The 16,907-nt window shown below is 49.4% G+C and overlaps 1 protein-coding gene across 1 annotated transcript in view; it reads right to left on the bottom strand.

Annotated features, from left to right (window-relative positions):
• Tnk2 (tyrosine kinase, non-receptor, 2) overlaps positions 1–12,718 on the bottom strand; it is a 39,280-nt gene extending 26,562 nt beyond the window's left edge. The window contains 1 exon segment of the mRNA NM_001008336.1: positions 12,440–12,718. The gene's annotated coding sequence lies outside the window, so the exon portion shown is untranslated.
• Positions 12,719–16,907: the final 4,189 nt, after the last annotated feature.

Genomic DNA, 16,907 nt, shown 5'->3' on the forward strand with positions numbered 1-16,907 from the left:
TCCTCTTCACACAGCCCATCTTGGAGCAGCTATGGCAGGGAGAGGGCTCTGCCAGGTCCAGGGTTCTAGCACACACGGAACCCTTGGCATCTTATCACGGAGACGACTGAAACTAGTAGTCTCAGGAGCAGCTACAAGGATCCAAAGCCCGCAGGTTGATGAGGAGCAGGCTGAGTGTGACCTGCCCGTCCTGTTTTGCCCTGGCAGGCTGAATGAAGGTTCAAAACCATTCCCCACTCCTGCTTTCTCTAGCTCGCCTCCACACCATACTGCCACGAAATCCACAGAACCAAACCGCCTTTGAGACGGGGACCCAGTCCATATAAACACCTGCACTGCGTGTCACTCTCCCCCTTTATCTCTCCATACCACGTAACTAAAAGGTGCCAGCCCACCTTCCCTCTCCACCTCTCCAACAGGGACAGTGAAGTCACAAATTCCCACAGAAAAGTAGATGTGACAAGCAACTTCTGGCCAAAAGATTTCCCCTCCAAAACAATCTACCATACTCTTGGGGACACACTGCAACCTAACAAGCAAGCTTCCCTTCTCTGGTAAGCAGAGGGAATGACATCCTGGCAAACTGGAAGTCACAGCTCCTCCCCAAACCACAGCCACAGGATTATCTTACCTCTCACGAACCCCACCAAGTCGGGCCTGCTCGACTCACCTCTATGTATCCCGGGCCCAAGATTCTGGACCAAGGCCAGGCTAGTTCCCCTCCAGACCTCGTCCCACAGGGAACTGTACCAAGCAGCCCCACACCTCAGGTCAGCGTGGTATGACATCACTGGTCTGAGGAGGCACCTGGCCAGAGGCCAAGGACGAGAGGCAATGATTCAGACGCACACCATGGCTGCCCACACCCTCTCCCTCTTCAGGACAAAGGGCCCACTCACTCGAAAGGAGCTGGCTAGCCGAGGTCCTGCGGTTGGGCCAGGCTGAGCTGTTTTCCCTAGGGACACTGGGCCCACAGACCAAGGTTAGCCTGAAACCTCGTCATCATCATTCTTGTGCTTAAAAAAAGTTTTACTGGGGCTGGGGATTTAGCTCAGTGGTAGAGCGCTTACCTAGGAAGCGCAAGGCCCTGGGTTCGGTCCCCAGCTCCGAAAAAAAGAACCAAAAAAAAAAAAAAAGTTTTACTGAAATCATGCCTAGAGGACTAGAGACTATTTTAAAGCATACACAGTATTCAAATGTAAACAGCACTCCTAGCTTTAGGCTGGTCTGTCATAATTCTGACATCCTTTCTTGAGTGCCATTCATTCTCAGAACTGCTGTATTGCTTTTATTTCTGAAATTTACTTTTTTTAATAGCCTACTGAATTCAACTCTGCTCATGTGTTCATGGGTCTGAGGCCATCCACTGGGACACTCGGGCCACCTACCCGTGGCCACATCCCAAAGGAAAATGGCACTCCCTTCCCTATCCACTGTTACTTCTAAAGACTTCAGACCTCACCCTTCCTTCTATTCTACTCTACTCTACTCTACTCTACTCTACTCTATTCTATTCTCAAAGAATGATGAACTCCCTGGGGGTCTGCTTGCTCATTCTTAGGTCTCCTACTACCACCCTATGTAGTCTCCACTCCTGGGTCAGAATTTACAGGCAGTTCCAGCAGGTCGCTGCACTGGAACGGTAATCTGTACGCCCCAACATAGTGCAGCACCCTCTCTTAGCTCCTGCTGGGGATGGCTACTCCTGATTGGTAGCTATTCCAGTACCTGCCCAGCATACAGGGACAAACAGCACAGACCAGCCAGAAGCCACACCCTCAACAGCAGCCATGACTCCTCCTTCCCCCAGGCCACCACCCAATCACCAGTCAAGGTCTTCAGCACTCCTCCCACCTACACTGAACAGTCTTTGTGATACTTGTCTCCTGGCCTTCAAGATGAATTCCTATATATCTTTAAGACTCCAATCAAATGCTATCATTTCTCTAAGCTCCCATTTTCTATCCTCAAACAGTTGCTTCTACCAATGCCCTTGGGTTGTTAAAGAATGCATATAAATAAAAGAAGGAAAACTTGGAACTCTCGTGGAAGAGCCAAAAATATTTTTAAAAATTATCTGTCATGGGGTAGGAAAGATGGCTCAGTGGTTAAGTACTGGCTGTTCTTCCAAAGAACCAAGGTTCAATTCCCAGTGCCTATATGGCAGCTTACAGCATTGCCTGTTACTCCAGTTCAGGGGTTATGACTCCCTCTTCTGGTCTCTGTGGGCACCGCACTCATGCGGTACACTGCATAGAAACACAATCGGGTAAAATTGCTCACAACATCAAAAACTGGTTTTTTTTTTAAGATTTATTCATTTATTATATATAAGTACACTGTAGATGTCTTCAGATGCACCAGAAGAGGGCATCGGATCTCTTTACAGATGGTTGTGAGCCACCACGTGGTTGCTGGGAATTGAACTCAGGACCTCTGGAAGAGTAGTCGGGTGCTCTTAACCGCTGAGCCATCTCTCTAGCCCCATCAAAAACTATTAAATTCCAGTTCTTAAGGAGTTATTATTTGTGTAATTCTTTGGGTAAGTGCATAATTCTACGTGCTAACCATTAGCACAGGCTTCCAGTGTGGTTAGTGCCTTGTAAAACAGCCAAAATCCGGCACTCGACATAATCAAGAGAGCTAAGAAGGACTTGAGCTTTTGTGACAGACAATGGAGAAAGGTAGCCTCTTTCCCCAGGAGCTGCTGCCACTTGGCTGCCCAGTGGACACCAGGAACAAGTCAGATCACCCTCTCCCTGCCTTGGCTTTCCCTACCTTTCCCCTACCACGATGCAGCCCTGGCTGGCCTCGAACTCTGGCCTGTCTTGACCTTCCAACTCCTGGGATTAAAAGTGTGTCCCACCAGGCCCTACTGCTCCTCACTGTTTTCAATCCAGAGAAGACAGATCCTTCATGGAAAGAGGGGCTGCCAATCATTTCAATTACTTTTGCCCCAGACCCATTAAACTACCCAAGGACAACTCAGGTAGAGGAGAATGTGAACCAGCCTTCATCGACAAACCTTCTTACTAGACTACAGGGATGCCACACAGGTCGACCAGATGGATGTCTGTATCTATAAGGCATCCCAGACTTATTAGGGAACTGGGGTGCCAGGTGGGGAAGTGGGGTATAGAAGCAGGAACAGAAGCATCATGAGAATGGAAGCCGCCTCATGGTAAACCAACTTCAACTTCAGAAAGAGTGGAGGCTCAGCCTTCCCTAAGCACCCACATGATGGTCTCGATGGGACCATGGGGTTGTTTTGTGTGCCACCAGCTAACGAGAAGCACACTGATATCCACAGCATCCTATCACGCTCCTGGATCTCTGCCTTTCTCCTGTCAATTCCCCAGCAACGTGTGACCAAGGGCAAATGCCTGTAGCTGTCCAGGTTTCCCACCCATGTGTGACACACACTTCTGCACCAGGGTTTGGACACCAACTTGCATGTCTCTCACCCACTGCCCTGCCCAGGGCACCCTCATAGCACCAAACCCACCTCTGGCTCCAGAGGAAAGGGCAGGGAGGGAGGATGAGGATAATGCAGTCAATCGCTGCCAGAGCTCTTCCAGGGCAGGGTAGAGCCACCCAGCTGGCCACCCTGCCTACTTCTGACTCCAGCTTTGCCCACCCCCACTGCTTCAGCAAGAGCCCCGGGCTGAAGTGGCCATTGTTGAGCCCTGGCAGCGGGGTGAGGAAAGAAGCAGCAGCAAAGCAGCAGCAGCGCTGTAACTGTAGAGCATTCCCCGTGCAGTGTGCACTCCACGCCCTTCACGCCAAAGCCCAGCAACGGACACAGGCACCGCTGCAGGCTTGAGGTCCCAGGAGAGTCTGGGGACAGTAAAAGTGTCAATGGACTTCAAATCCCTCTGCATCCTGCCTGTTTGATCACAGGTAAACTTTAGATTCTGAACAAGTAAGAGATGTGCCTGGCCCAAAAGCATGAAAGGAGGAGTCACCAAGACACCAAGAGTTGAGGAGGAACAGCAGCTACGGTTTGGGCCAGAAGAGGCAGTGCCAAAAAGAGGTGAGGTGTTAGAAGAGAAAGCTAAAATGCTCAAACACAAGAGCGGGACTAGTTAGCTCTCTAAGAACTAATAATACCGGGACTAGTTAATGTCTTTAAGAACTAGTAATACCTCTTGTCTACCTTCCCAGGACAAACCCCAAGTGACCGGCACTCCACCACCCTGCAGAGGTTGTTCTGTCTGCAGAGAGAAACACCAGGTCTCTGCGCAGTATCCCAGGAAGCATTGCTGACAACAGGGAGAGCCACACCTCAAACAAGGAGAACACACGATAGATGCCAAGATCACAGCTCCCTTCTCTACCTGCGCCAGAAGTCTGGGGGCTTCCTGCTATCAAGACAAGGGATGTCTCCTGGACTCCGACCAAGCCAAGAAGGATATAAAGACATTCAAACTAGAGGCTTCCAATAAGTGGCCTGTTCCGGTCTTCACATAAAATGGCCAACAAGCCACCCAGCACCACAGCCTCACAAGCTTCTTACTTGATTAGAGGTAGACAACAAAAATGTATCAAGTACCAAATAAAGCCTCTACCTTGGGAGAGAACAAAACACATACAAAAAAGCAACTGAGGAGGGGCAAAGAACAGGCTCTGGAGAAGAAAATTTCAGACAGAAAATTCTCAGCAATACGCTCAGACTGATAAAATGTATCCACAAAATAACAGGGGCCGTTTTTGTTTTTAAACCAGGGAAACAAAGTATCAGAAACAACACCCTGTAGAGATGGTTCCGCCCTAAAGGAGCATGCCTGCCTCCACGCCTGCCACCTAAGTTTGATCCACAGGAAACATAGAAGAAGAGTACCAACTTCCACAAGCTATCCTGATGGCCACACATGGGCCATCACAGCATGTGTGCAGTGTTTTAAGATCACACATAAGAAAGCAGACCACAGGCTAAGGAGATGGATGCAAAAGTGCAAGGACCTGAATCTAAAGAGAAGAGTATGAATCTACACAACCCCTCTTTAAAGCCAAGCAAGGTAGCACTGGCTCAAAATGGAGCAGAAGACTAGGTGTGCATATCCACACTCACACACACATCATATACACTACACCACACACACACACACACACACACACACAGAGAGAGAGAGAGAGAGAGAGAGAGAGAGAGAGAGAGAGAGAGATACAGCAGACAGAGTGAATACCTATTCTCATCCCAACTAGCAGGCAGGGTCACAGCAGGCATTTCTAAGTATAGGCTACAATTTTGTTGTTTTTCGAGATACGGTTTCTCTGTATAGCCCTGGCTGTCCTGGAACTCACTTTGTAGACCAGGTTGTTCTCGAACTCAGAGATTGCCTCTGCCTCTGCCTCTGCCTCCCAAGGACTGGGATTAAAAGCATGTACCAACATGCCCTGATGGCCACTGTCTTTTAGACCAAATGTACACACTAGCAACAAATGCAGGTTCTGAATTCAAAGATAAAGGTTAAGTCCAAGAGTTTGAATTTCTAACAAGCTCTTGAGAGATGCTGTCATCACCAGTCCATGAAATATCATCTGAAAGCAAGGCTCTCTTAGCTCTGAGGGCTCTTAGTTCTCTGTCCAGCTGTGCACTGAAATCACCTGGGCGTTTCGAAAATGTTGACGATGGGACTCCATTCCGTATGATTCTAATCAAATGGGTCCAAGAGGTTTTGAAGTCTCTTTAGATGGAACTGAACCGGGGCTGAGAACCACAGCTCAAGACAAACTAGAACTGTGCCAATCATTTGTCCTGGCCTAGCCCACCCATTTTCAAATACTGCATCCACTGTTGACATGGTAGCTTTTAAAAATACATACTCTTCACAGCATGAAAATCAGCATAAGGTTACACAGCTACTCACTATTCAGATAGTTCTAAACTCTAAGTCTCATTAACATCAGTGGAGAAGGAATCATAACAATATCCAGAGAAAGTTATCCTGAGAATTTTCACGTATTAGATTCCCATACTCATCCTGACCTTTCAGAAAGTATATATTTTTTTAACCGTAGACCCAAGTTCCATTGAGTCAAGGTTTTCTGGGAAGAAGACATCTTTTAGGGATCTATGGACTATCTCATGGGACAGTGTGGTTTCAGCAGTTCTTCATGCAGCAAAGGACTGGGATGACTTTAAATTCCAACACTCTTATTGTTTGGATAAAAGTGCTCTCAGAGGGCTGGGGAGATGGCGTAGTGGTTAAGAGCACTGACTGCTCTTCCAGAGGTCCTGAGTTCAATTCTCAGCAACCACATGGTGGCTCACAACCATCTGTAATGAGATCTGATGCCCTCTTCTGGTGTGTCTGAAGACAGCTACAGTGTACTCATAGATAATAAATTCCTCAGAGTCTTTCTCTCAGAAAGGCTCATGGTCAAGGCTTGGTCACCAGCTTGTGGTACTACCGAGAGGCATCTGACCTAGTCAATGAATTAATCATTTGATTGAGTCATGACCTGAAGTCATTAGCAAAACATAGATCTGGTTAAAGGAAACAGGTCACTGAGGACACGCCCCTTCCTGTCTACCTTCCCACCTCCAGGAAGTTCGAAGCACTGCTCTGCCATTCCCTTCTGCCATGACAGACCGCCTCACCACAGGCCTAAAAGCCACAGAGCTATCCAAGCCCAGACCGAAGCCAACTCTCCAAGTGTTTCCTCCCTTCCGCTGATTTCCTTACATATTTATCACGATGATAAAATAAACTAATGTAAGTACAAATTATGAATCCGGAAACACAATGGCTCGTACCCTCAAGTCTTAGAAGGGAAGCAGTTCTGACCTATCTCTATATTCACAGAACCACCAACCAAGCATAGGCTGCTGTGGTGCTATCAAGGGCTCCCTCTTCAGGACACGACACAGGATGTGTGCTACCAAAACCATCAAGGGGAGGAAGTATGGTTTGAACAGGAAATGGCCCCACAGGCTCAAGTGTTCTGGTACAGGGTCCCCAGCTACTGATACTGTTTTGGTTGGCTGTGGGACCTTTAGATGGGGCTGGAATGAGGCATGTACAGCCCAGACTCCAGCCCGGGTGCTCTCTGCCTCCTGGCCTGAAATGAGTGAGCCATCCATACAGTCTTACCTGTGCCATGCCTTCCCCAGCCCCATGATGAGCTGTATCTCCTGACCACTGCAATGTAATGAGACCCCAGTCAAGAAAGAAAAGGGTCTGGCAGTAATGGTGCACACCCTTAATCCCAGCAGAGGCAGGCAGATCTCCAAGTTTGAGGCCAGCCTGGTCAACACAATGAGTGGCTACACAAAGAAACCCTGATACAAAGAGGGGGGGAAGAGGGAGAGGGGGGAGGGGAGAGGGGGAGAGGGGAGGAGAGAGAGAGAGAGAGAGAGAGAGAGAGAGAAACAGAGGAATAAAGTCTGTTTAATAATGATCTGGTTTGGTTAGGAGCCTGAAACCTTTCTGTACAGGGTATTTTTGCATTGAATCCTAGAGCCCGCTCTACACTTCTCAGTTTTTAAGCCACTGCTGTGTGCTTAGTAATATGAGAGTGTAATGTTTTATACACTTTTCTTTGTATAACTGGCTGTGTCAAATGAGTTTTTTAATAAAAAAACAAGCTAAAAGTCACCAATGATGCTGCACACCTTTAATCCCAGCACTTGGGAAGCAGGGTCAGGCGGATCTCTGTGAGTTCAAGGCTAGCCTGGTCTACACAGTTAATATCAGGCCAACCAGGTATACATAGTAAGGCCCTATCTCAAAAATAAATTTAAAGAAAAATTAAATCCTCTTATAAAAGGGGGTGGGGTTAAAAAAAGAAAAAGGCTTAGCACTTAAGAGCACTGGCTGCTCTTCCGGAGGACCTAGGTCAGGTTCCCTCCATCCACAGGGCAGCTCACAACTGTCTGTAATACCAGTTCCGGGGGATCAGGTGCCTCCTTCTGACCCGTGTCGGGCACCAGGCACATATGTGGCACATGTACATCCATGCAATGCACATAAGAATAGGTGAAATCTCGGAAGGGAGAAAACAGTGGGCAGCCAGCTTTATCAGGACGAAAGAGAAACCAATGCTGAGAAGATGGCGCTGAAACCCCAGGGGAGGAATGGTGCTTACTATTCAGAGGGCCAGAAGGGGGCAGCCCCAGAGATCTCTGCCAGGTCCCCTCAAACTCTGCTGGGCATGGTTCTTATGCATGGGAAGAGCCTGGCAAGACCAGGGGACAGGATCAGGCAGAGATAAGAAGGCTGAGCATTCACGACTATTTAGAATAGCTTTATCATTATTCAAGGTAGCTTCAAAGTTAAGGTGCTGGTTTAAACAAGCCAGGATCAGTGTGGTATGGGTTTTTACAACATAACTGTTTCATAAGAGGGGGAAAATGAAAGCATATCATTTAGGGTTCTTATACTGATATCACTTGACAGTAAACTATAGAAAGTAAAAGACGTATGCTATGAATGCTGCAGTCATACCAAAAAAAAAAAAGCTGTCTGAAACAAGGACACACAAGTTCTGCCTGTGTAGGTACTGCTCCACTCACAGCCAGGGCTGGCCCAGTCCTCTGGCCTCCATCCTGAGTGCTAGGGCTACCAGCATGCAGCACTGTACCTGACTCAAGAGAGCTTAGCAACCTAGGCCCGGAGTACACACCGATAATCCCAGCACTAAGGAAGCCGAGGCTGAGGCAGGAGAGCAATACAGATTTCAAGACCACCCTAAGCTAGTCAGCAAGTTCAAGGCCAGTCTGGGTTGTAGATGTCCAACCTCAAAAAATAAAAAAATTAAAAATTAAAAAAAAAAACTAAACACTTACAAGTAGTACATATATATGCTACTGTGTAATTGCATGTGAACGAATCAAAACAGAAATCCCACTGACTGACACAAAGCATCCGGCCTGAAGTCCAACCGTTCTAATTTTTTTTTTTTTAAAGATTTATTCATTTATTATATATAAGTACACTGTTGCTGTCTTCAGATACACCAGAAGAGGGCATCGGATCTCTTTACAGATGGTTGTGAGCCACCATGTGGTTGCTGGGAATTGAACTCATGACCTCTGGAAGAGCAGTCGGGTGCTCTTAACCTCTGAGCCATCTCTCCAGCCCCCAACCGTTCTAATTAACCCCAGCACTCAGGAGGGAGAGGTAGGTGATCTCTGCGTTGAGGCCAGCCTGCTCTACAAATCAACTTCCAGGACAGCAGGGCTACACAGAGAAACCCTGTCTCAAAACAAACGAACAAACGACTCTCACTAACAGGCACAGAAGGAGAGTTTTCCAATCGATGCATTTGTGCATGAAAAGCCTGCAACCTCCAGCAGGTTAGATGGTGAAAGACTGAATGTTCTCCCCAGGATCAGCACTGAGGTATCTATTCTTCCATGCCAGATAACATAGCTATGATGAACAGGTAAGAAAAGGAAACAGATCACAGGCACAGAGGTAAGAAAGGAAAAATAAAACTGTTTTTGCTAGTCAGTGACCAGGAGACTACCAAGAAGGTGGACCCTCTAAAAAAGCTAAAAGCTGCTGGAAACTCAGTCAAGAACCAACTCCAAAGTCACTGTATGTGGAACGTCTGTAGTTTCAGCACCCAGGCAGGCCTGAGAACTGAAAGCCATCTGAGTTCAATTTCTAGATCCCACAGGTGGCCACTACCACAGGCGCCTCTGACTGGCTCAAGGCCACCCTCAACTACCTACATAGGGAGTTTGAAGTCAGTCTGGGATATGTAAGAGCCTGTCTAAAACTATTTAAAAAAAAGTCTAGGGGCTGGGGATTTAGCTCAGTGGTAGAGCGCTTACCTAGGAAGCACAAGGCCCTGGGTTCGGTCCCCAGCTCCGGGGAAGAAAAAAAAAAAAAAAAAAAAAAGTCTAGCAAGATGGCTCCCTCGTTACCATGCCTGACCGCTTGAGCTGAATTCCTGGACCCACATTATGAAAGAACACTGACTCCCAATGACTCCCAAAAGTTTTTCTCTGGCATAGCGCGCATGCACACACGCGCACACACGCGCACACACACACACACACACACACAAATATAAATAAAACTAAGTCAAAACAACAGCAGAGTACAATGAAGGGAGAAACTGAGAGAAAGAGAATGGCTAAAATGCAAGCCGCAAACTACGAAGAAACACACGCACACCATGCATTTGATAAGATTTATATTCTGAATATACTTTACAAATCATTTAAAACGATGTGGAAAAACATGCACAATGGGTAAACGATGTGAACAGATACCCCACCAAAAATTCCCGTGAAAAAGCCAAAGTTAGTCACCCAGGGAATGTTAATTAAAGCCACAATCACACACTGTAGACCTCCTAGAATGTCTAGAGTTAAGAGGTACCATAAAACAATGCATGGTGGGTGTATAAAAGTGATCAACTGTTTAGAAAAACAGCCTGTCTGGTAGGTTTGGGGAGGGGGTTAGGTTTTTAGGATGTGCTGTTTATTTGCTGAGCTGGTCTCCTGCCCCCAGACCCCAAGGAGCTGGGCCTACACCAAAGCCAGTTACTTATTTTTAATTATTTTCTCATTTTAAAAAAATCACTTTTGTGCTGGAGAGATGGCTCAGAGGTTGGGAGCATGGACTGCTCTTCCAGAGGTCCTGAGTTCAATTCCCAGCAACCACATGGTGGCTCACAACCATCTGTAATGGGATCTGATGCCCTCTTTTGCTGTATTTGAAGACAGCTACAGTGTATTTGTATATGATAAATAAATAAATCTTTTAAAAAAAATCACTTTTACTTAAATGTATTTTTAGCTGGCTTATGAAAATGTAAGTAGGGGTTATGCGGTAAGTCTAGAAGTTCCTCAAAGGTTAAATTTGCTCACCTACAATATAATCCATCCACTCGAGCCCTAAGGATTTACCTGGGAGAAATAAAAGTCTATATCCGCACGAAGACAAACACAATCACTCAATGAAGCTGTACTTGTAATACCGAATCAGAAGCCTACCTATGACCAGGGAAATGGACAAAAAGACAAAGACACACGTGTAAGAGACTACGGATACTGACGAAGACTGGGGAGGAACCAATGATACACACGCAACCACACGGGTGTGATGTGAAACAGGGATGCTACTCCAAAGAAGCCAGACTCTAAAAGGTCACTAACTGATTTCCGTTTACACAAAACCCATAGGCACAGCAAGCTCAGGGAGTTCTGAAGAGCTAACCAGCCGCTCTCCTGTTCATCCAAAAGTTCAGGAAAGGCAACCTACAGTAAGTGCGAAGGTGTATGCTTATATATGTGCTGACAGCATAATTCTCTCCACTGAAACCAGTGAGGCAGAACCACTCTGGTCATTCCAGGAGAGCTTGGCACCCTGGACACAGCAGCTTCCGGTGTCTGAATGTTTGAGAGACAATGTGACTGGCACGGGATGAAGCTGACAGACGGGTTGGGTTTGCCAGAGTAGGCAAACCGGCTCCTCCAGCCACCACTACCCCTTCTTCTGCCCCCACACGAGAACCCTATCTCCACCCAGGCCAGTTCAGAACCGGGGTATTCAAGTCAGACTAGGCACAGTAATGGTGGACTAGGACAGAGATATTCCCAGTGAAGGCGCTAGACAGAAACTCTGGATCCATCACATTAGTGGGCTAGAGGTGCAAGAACTCTTGACAGGGCTAGGGAAACAGAGACAGAGGCTGTAAGCCATCAACCGAGCCCACCTGGACCAGGAAAGGGGTGGGGGGGTATGTCATGTGTCAACAAGATATCAAATCTAGCCATTGGTCTGAAGTCTCCACCTCCAGGCGGCGCCATGAACAAGCCACGCATCTGGTGTGAGGAGGTCTTAACAGAATACCACAGGCTTCTAGCTGCCAGCATCCAGAGTGAGGTCGAGGAAGGCCTGGGCAGCAGCCGCTGGTAAATCCTTTCTCATTCCACTCAGAAACGAAGACCTCAACACTCGCTCTCTGCTCTTCTACCCATCCTTGGCTTTAGGCCCACAGCATAATCAACCATGACAAAAACCGTGTGGCAAGGCGCAGGCCGGGCTCGTGCCCAAGTCACTACTGGCTGCCACACTCATGTGACCAACAGGACAAGATAAGGCTCGACTAATGCAACACTACCCATTTCCCCTTTCCGGAGGACCTGAAGCTAGCGATGCAGGTTGCACAACTGCTTGCACAGAGGCACACCTACCTTCACCAGCAGACAGGTGGAGGGGATGACTGTGTCCCTGCAACCATAGCCCTGGGGCTATCCTACCTTCTCTTCCCTCAGCCTAAACCAGGCAGGCACTCAAATGGTTTCACATCCAGTCTAGACTTGAAAGAGGGAGTTGCTAGATACAATTGTATGTGCTGGGTGGGGAAGGTGCTCTCCTTGTTGGTCAACCTGAGAGGAAAAGGGATATTTGGAACCCATACTCCGGTGCTTCGAATCTCATCAACTCCAGCTAATAACAAAATCGGCCTTCCTTACCTGAGTTTTCAGCTCTCCCCAGGCAGACACTGCTTCAAGGATGCTCAGACTTGAGGTAGCAGAGAGGATCTTGCAGGCCACTGCCTACCCTCCAGCAATGGCTTCCAAAGGTCAGGTTCACAGCGCTCTTCTGCTCCCCAAGCCCCTACATCTTCCTGCATTCCTCTTGGCACTAGAGCAACCCCGATGCCAGTAAGGCAGCTTGCAGATTACCACCTCCTTCGTCGTCTGCGCCTGCGGGTTCTGTGTCCCTCTTGGAATCCCTCTCCCGCTGGGGACCCTTTACCGTTCAGATACGTTTCCTGAACAGCCCACACTACCTGGCCCTCTTGCACCCCAGGCAGCCAATTTGCTTCTTGCACCCCCAGGCGCCCCTCTCCTTCAGGCCCCCGGGGCCCTACAGGCCTGGCCCTCCCTAGCAGCTCGAGTCTGTCCCCACTCCGCAGGGATGCTCCTAGGACCACTGCCTCCCCGCCCAGGTGCCTGCAGCTCTCCCAGCTGCGCTCTTCCGAACTTTCGAGCTCCTCCGCGTGCGGGCAGGAGCGGTCCAACTCCGGCAGCTCCTCCGGCTGCCGCAGAAGCCTACGTGGGCTGCCCTCCCCGCGCTCCTGCACCCCGGTACGGGCCTCGCCGCGCTCCTGCACTGCGGGGCCGCCTCCCCCCTTCTCCTGCTGCTGCCTGCGGGGCCCCAGGCCCTCCTCCTGCGCCACTGGCCCGCCGGCCGAGCCCGTCCAACGCGCCGGGCGCCTCCAGTCCGCGGCGTCGGGCGGCCCCCACACCACCCCCAGGCTGGGCTCGTGACCGCGGCCGCCCCGCTCCTGCACCCCCAGCCCCACGCCGCCCTCCTCCTGCACGGCCGGACCCACCCCGCCCTGCTCCTCCACGCCGAGCTTCAGCCCGCGAAGAAGCTGCGGGCCCCAGCTGAGCCGCCCGACGCGCGCCGGCTGTTGCTCCGGCAGCGCAGGGCTCAGCCCGCCACGCTCCTCCTGCGCCCCCCGCCGGCGACCCCCAGCGCCCGCCGCGCCGCGCACGCGCCTGCCCCCCAGAGGCCGCGCGCTCCCGCCCCTCCAGATGGTGCTGTCCTGCGCGCCCTCGCCCCGCGGCTTCCGCCTCGGCCCCGAGCGGGCCCGGCGTCCCGCCCTCGCCGCCCACAGTCGACCTCGGCCACCCCGGCGCCGCGCCGCAGGTGCTGCGGCCCCGCGAGCCGGCGGCCCTCCAGCCGGGTTCTCAGAGCCCGCGCGCGCCTGCGCCGCCCCAGGGGGTGGGGCCCACTGGGATCGCTCCGCCCTCTTAAAGGGTCCTGGCACTTTGAAATAAGAGTCTGAATTTAGGGGAAGGGATATCGGTGGAGAGGGTGGGTAAGGGGTGGTGTGACACATTGAGACAGGAAGGGTCTCACTAGCAGCCCAAGCCAACTTCGAACTTGAGACACTCCTTGCTGCTGTCTCCTGAATGTTTGAAACTCAAAGAGGCATTTCAGCTGCACAGGTTTACCCTGTGGGAGTGAAAACTCACTTCTACCCATTCTCAATTGCTTCTGGTTCCATTTAGCCACCGGGCAGAAGAAACTGGACCTTCATGCTCTCCCTGGGACCAACTGAGGCTCTTCCAGGACAGGGGAGTTTGTCTCCAGCCAGTTCTCTTCTGATGGGAGTTTTGGTTAGAAACTGTCCCCAGGCAGAGCCGTCATCCTCCCTCCCTGCTCTCCCCACCCCACCCCACTCCCGTGCCCTCTCTATCCTAGCAGCCACCGGAGAGACCCATGAGCACCTCCACCTCATCTATAAAGTGGGCAGAATAAACTAAGGATGAGGGATCGGCCATCAGGGTAGGAGTAAGTGGCCATCTGTTTGTGTGTGGGTTGATCCTGGACTTGCCATACTTTTACAGCATTCTAAATTCTCAAGAAAAGCTGACCCTAAATAACTGAGGTGTTGACAAATACTCATACTTTAGATTTTCAAACTCCACATTTGCTAACCCTCAGGTAACGTCAGAATGTGTAAGGCCACTCCTTATTCTAGTCCTGTGTTTCACCTAACAAAAAAACATGCAGAACACTGTGAGTTTGCAGAAAAGTAGTATGTGTGTCTGCAGAGTTAAAGGAACTCACCCCAAGCAGTCAAGGTCAACTGTAACATAGCTTAGGTAGAGAAAGAAAAGGAAGGAAGGAAGGAAGGAAGGAAGGAAGGAAGGAAGGAAGGAAGGAAGGAAAGAAGGAAGGGAGGAAAAGATTCAGGCTCTGAATGAGGAAGACTTCTTTCTGCTCATTACTAGACCAGGACTGTCCCTTTTTTCTTCACTTATAAAAGCTCATTTTTGTCAGGTGGAGGCACACATCTTTAATCCCACCACTCAGGAGGCAGAGGAAGGCAGATCTCTGAGTTCAAGGCCAGCCTGGTCTACAGAGTGAGTTTCAGGACAGACAGGGCTACACAGAGAAACCCGGTCTCTAATTAATTAATTAATTAATTAAGAGTGCTTTTGTGTTTTGTGTACTCAATCATCTTGGGGAGGGGGACAGAAGCTCCACTCATCTCCTGGGGGGTAAACATTTTAATAATCTTGATTTTCCTCCCCTTCAACCCTTGACCTCTGAGTGTCCTTGGCTTTTAAGCAGTGGGCAAGCCGTCTCCGGACTGCTCTGGATTGGTTTGTCCAGTATTGGGATCAAAGGCTGTGACCAAGGGGGTGAGAGGATAGGACAGCCATGTAAGCCACACAGAGACTAATCTGGGTGGATTTGGGTCACCGTGGCTTGCTCTGCGAGGTGAGCAGAGAAACCGGCTGAATCATTTCATACAGCCCATCCTCTTGCCTGGGAGCCAAGGAATGTGTGTTCTTATCTCAGCCCGGGTCTTTTTTCCCTGTGTGAGGAGCACAGGGGAAAAAAAGAGTTCAATGCACCAACCTCTTTTGTACTGTTTGCCTCAGCAATGACAGTGGCTAAGATTTACAGAGCCATGAGCTATATTCTCCTTGTTCCCCTGTCACCCGCAGCAATGAGTGCATATTAGCAGCCTCCGTGTGCAGTGATAGGGCTGAAGCCTTGTGCGACTAAATGGCTTTTTTCAGAATCTGGAAGTTGACGGTGGTGAAGCCAGAAATCACATCCAATTGTCTAACTGTATAATCTGTTCTCTGAACCACTCAAGCAATAAAACAGTGCCAACGCAGGAGCTGGACTGCAGGAAAACATCAGTACTAATGAGATTTTAGTGGCCAGTAGACGCAAACAACAGATTTGGCCAAGATGGCTCTACCAGTAAATCAAGCTCCAAATCAAATAGAACAAGGGGTCAAAGCAAGTCCATTCTGAAGGTCTTGGTAGGTGATTCTCTTAGAGAGGCTTTTCCTCCCCTCCTTCCGTCTCTCATCCTATTGCCCTCAAGAGCAAGATCTGTGGCCCTCAGCCATTCCTAGCTCGCGGTTATCTGGAGCTTCAGATCGGAGGGAGCCGGAAGTCTGTGTTCCATCCTGCCTGGCTTTCCACGGGGCATTTAGTGCAGGAACGGCAATGGAAGATTCCTCTGAGGCCGTCTTTGTCTCCATATCATCCAAGGATGGCAGTTCGAGTGGCTAGAGACTGCTCTGCCACCCAGGAGCTGATAGCATATGGAAGAAAGGAGCTTTAGATTAGAAACTGAAGGTTCGGGGATTCACAAGGAGCCTGAGCCAGACTCTTTCCAGATCTGGAACTTTAAGAGAGCTGCCTACATCGGAGTGACTCTGCAGGGAGAAGGGCCTGTCAGGTCTCGTTGGAAACGGAGTGTGCCAACCTGCTTGAGGGTGGTGCTGGTGGCTCCCTGAAGAATCTCCACTGTGAGGCAGTTGCCCTGCGGGGTGAGCAAGAAGCCAAAGCAGGGGTGTCGGGCACCCTGCTTCACGCCTGCAGACAGATGTTCAGCCCAGACAAGGAGGATGCTATGGAATCATTGCAACAGGATTTGAGCGTTTTGTCCCTCCCCAACCCCTCACCACCACCATCACGGCCTCTGCTGCCACCACTGTCCGTCCCCACCCTCCCCACTGCCCCCCCCAACTCCCGTTTGCTCTTTTGACTGGAGCAAAGTTGTACAATCACTATTGTAGTCTACCACTTGGAGACTAATTCAATCCAGTGTCTATTAGTGTGGCTTTTTTCTTTTAAATCAAAGGACAATAAAATACCCAAACAGAACTTGTTTCTACTTTTGGTTTAAAAATACAAAATGTGCAGTGGTAGCACGTGTTTTTGGTTTTTTTTATCCCAGCACTCCAGAGGCAGAGTCAGGCAGATCTCTGAGTTTGAGGCCAGAGTGAGGACAACCAAGGCTGCACACAGAGAAATCCTGTCTCGAAAAACTGAAATGACAGTAATAAAAAAATTAACAATAAATGTAAATAACTCAAAATGTACAAAAATGGATCCGGAGAAGTTCAAAAGCTTGCATTTTCCTAAAGGATACTCACATCTGAGTCCTGGAAT

This window comes from Rattus norvegicus, chromosome 11 (assembly GCF_036323735.1).
Source record: "Rattus norvegicus strain BN/NHsdMcwi chromosome 11, GRCr8, whole genome shotgun sequence".
Classification (NCBI taxonomy): Eukaryota; Metazoa; Chordata; class Mammalia; order Rodentia; family Muridae; genus Rattus; species Rattus norvegicus.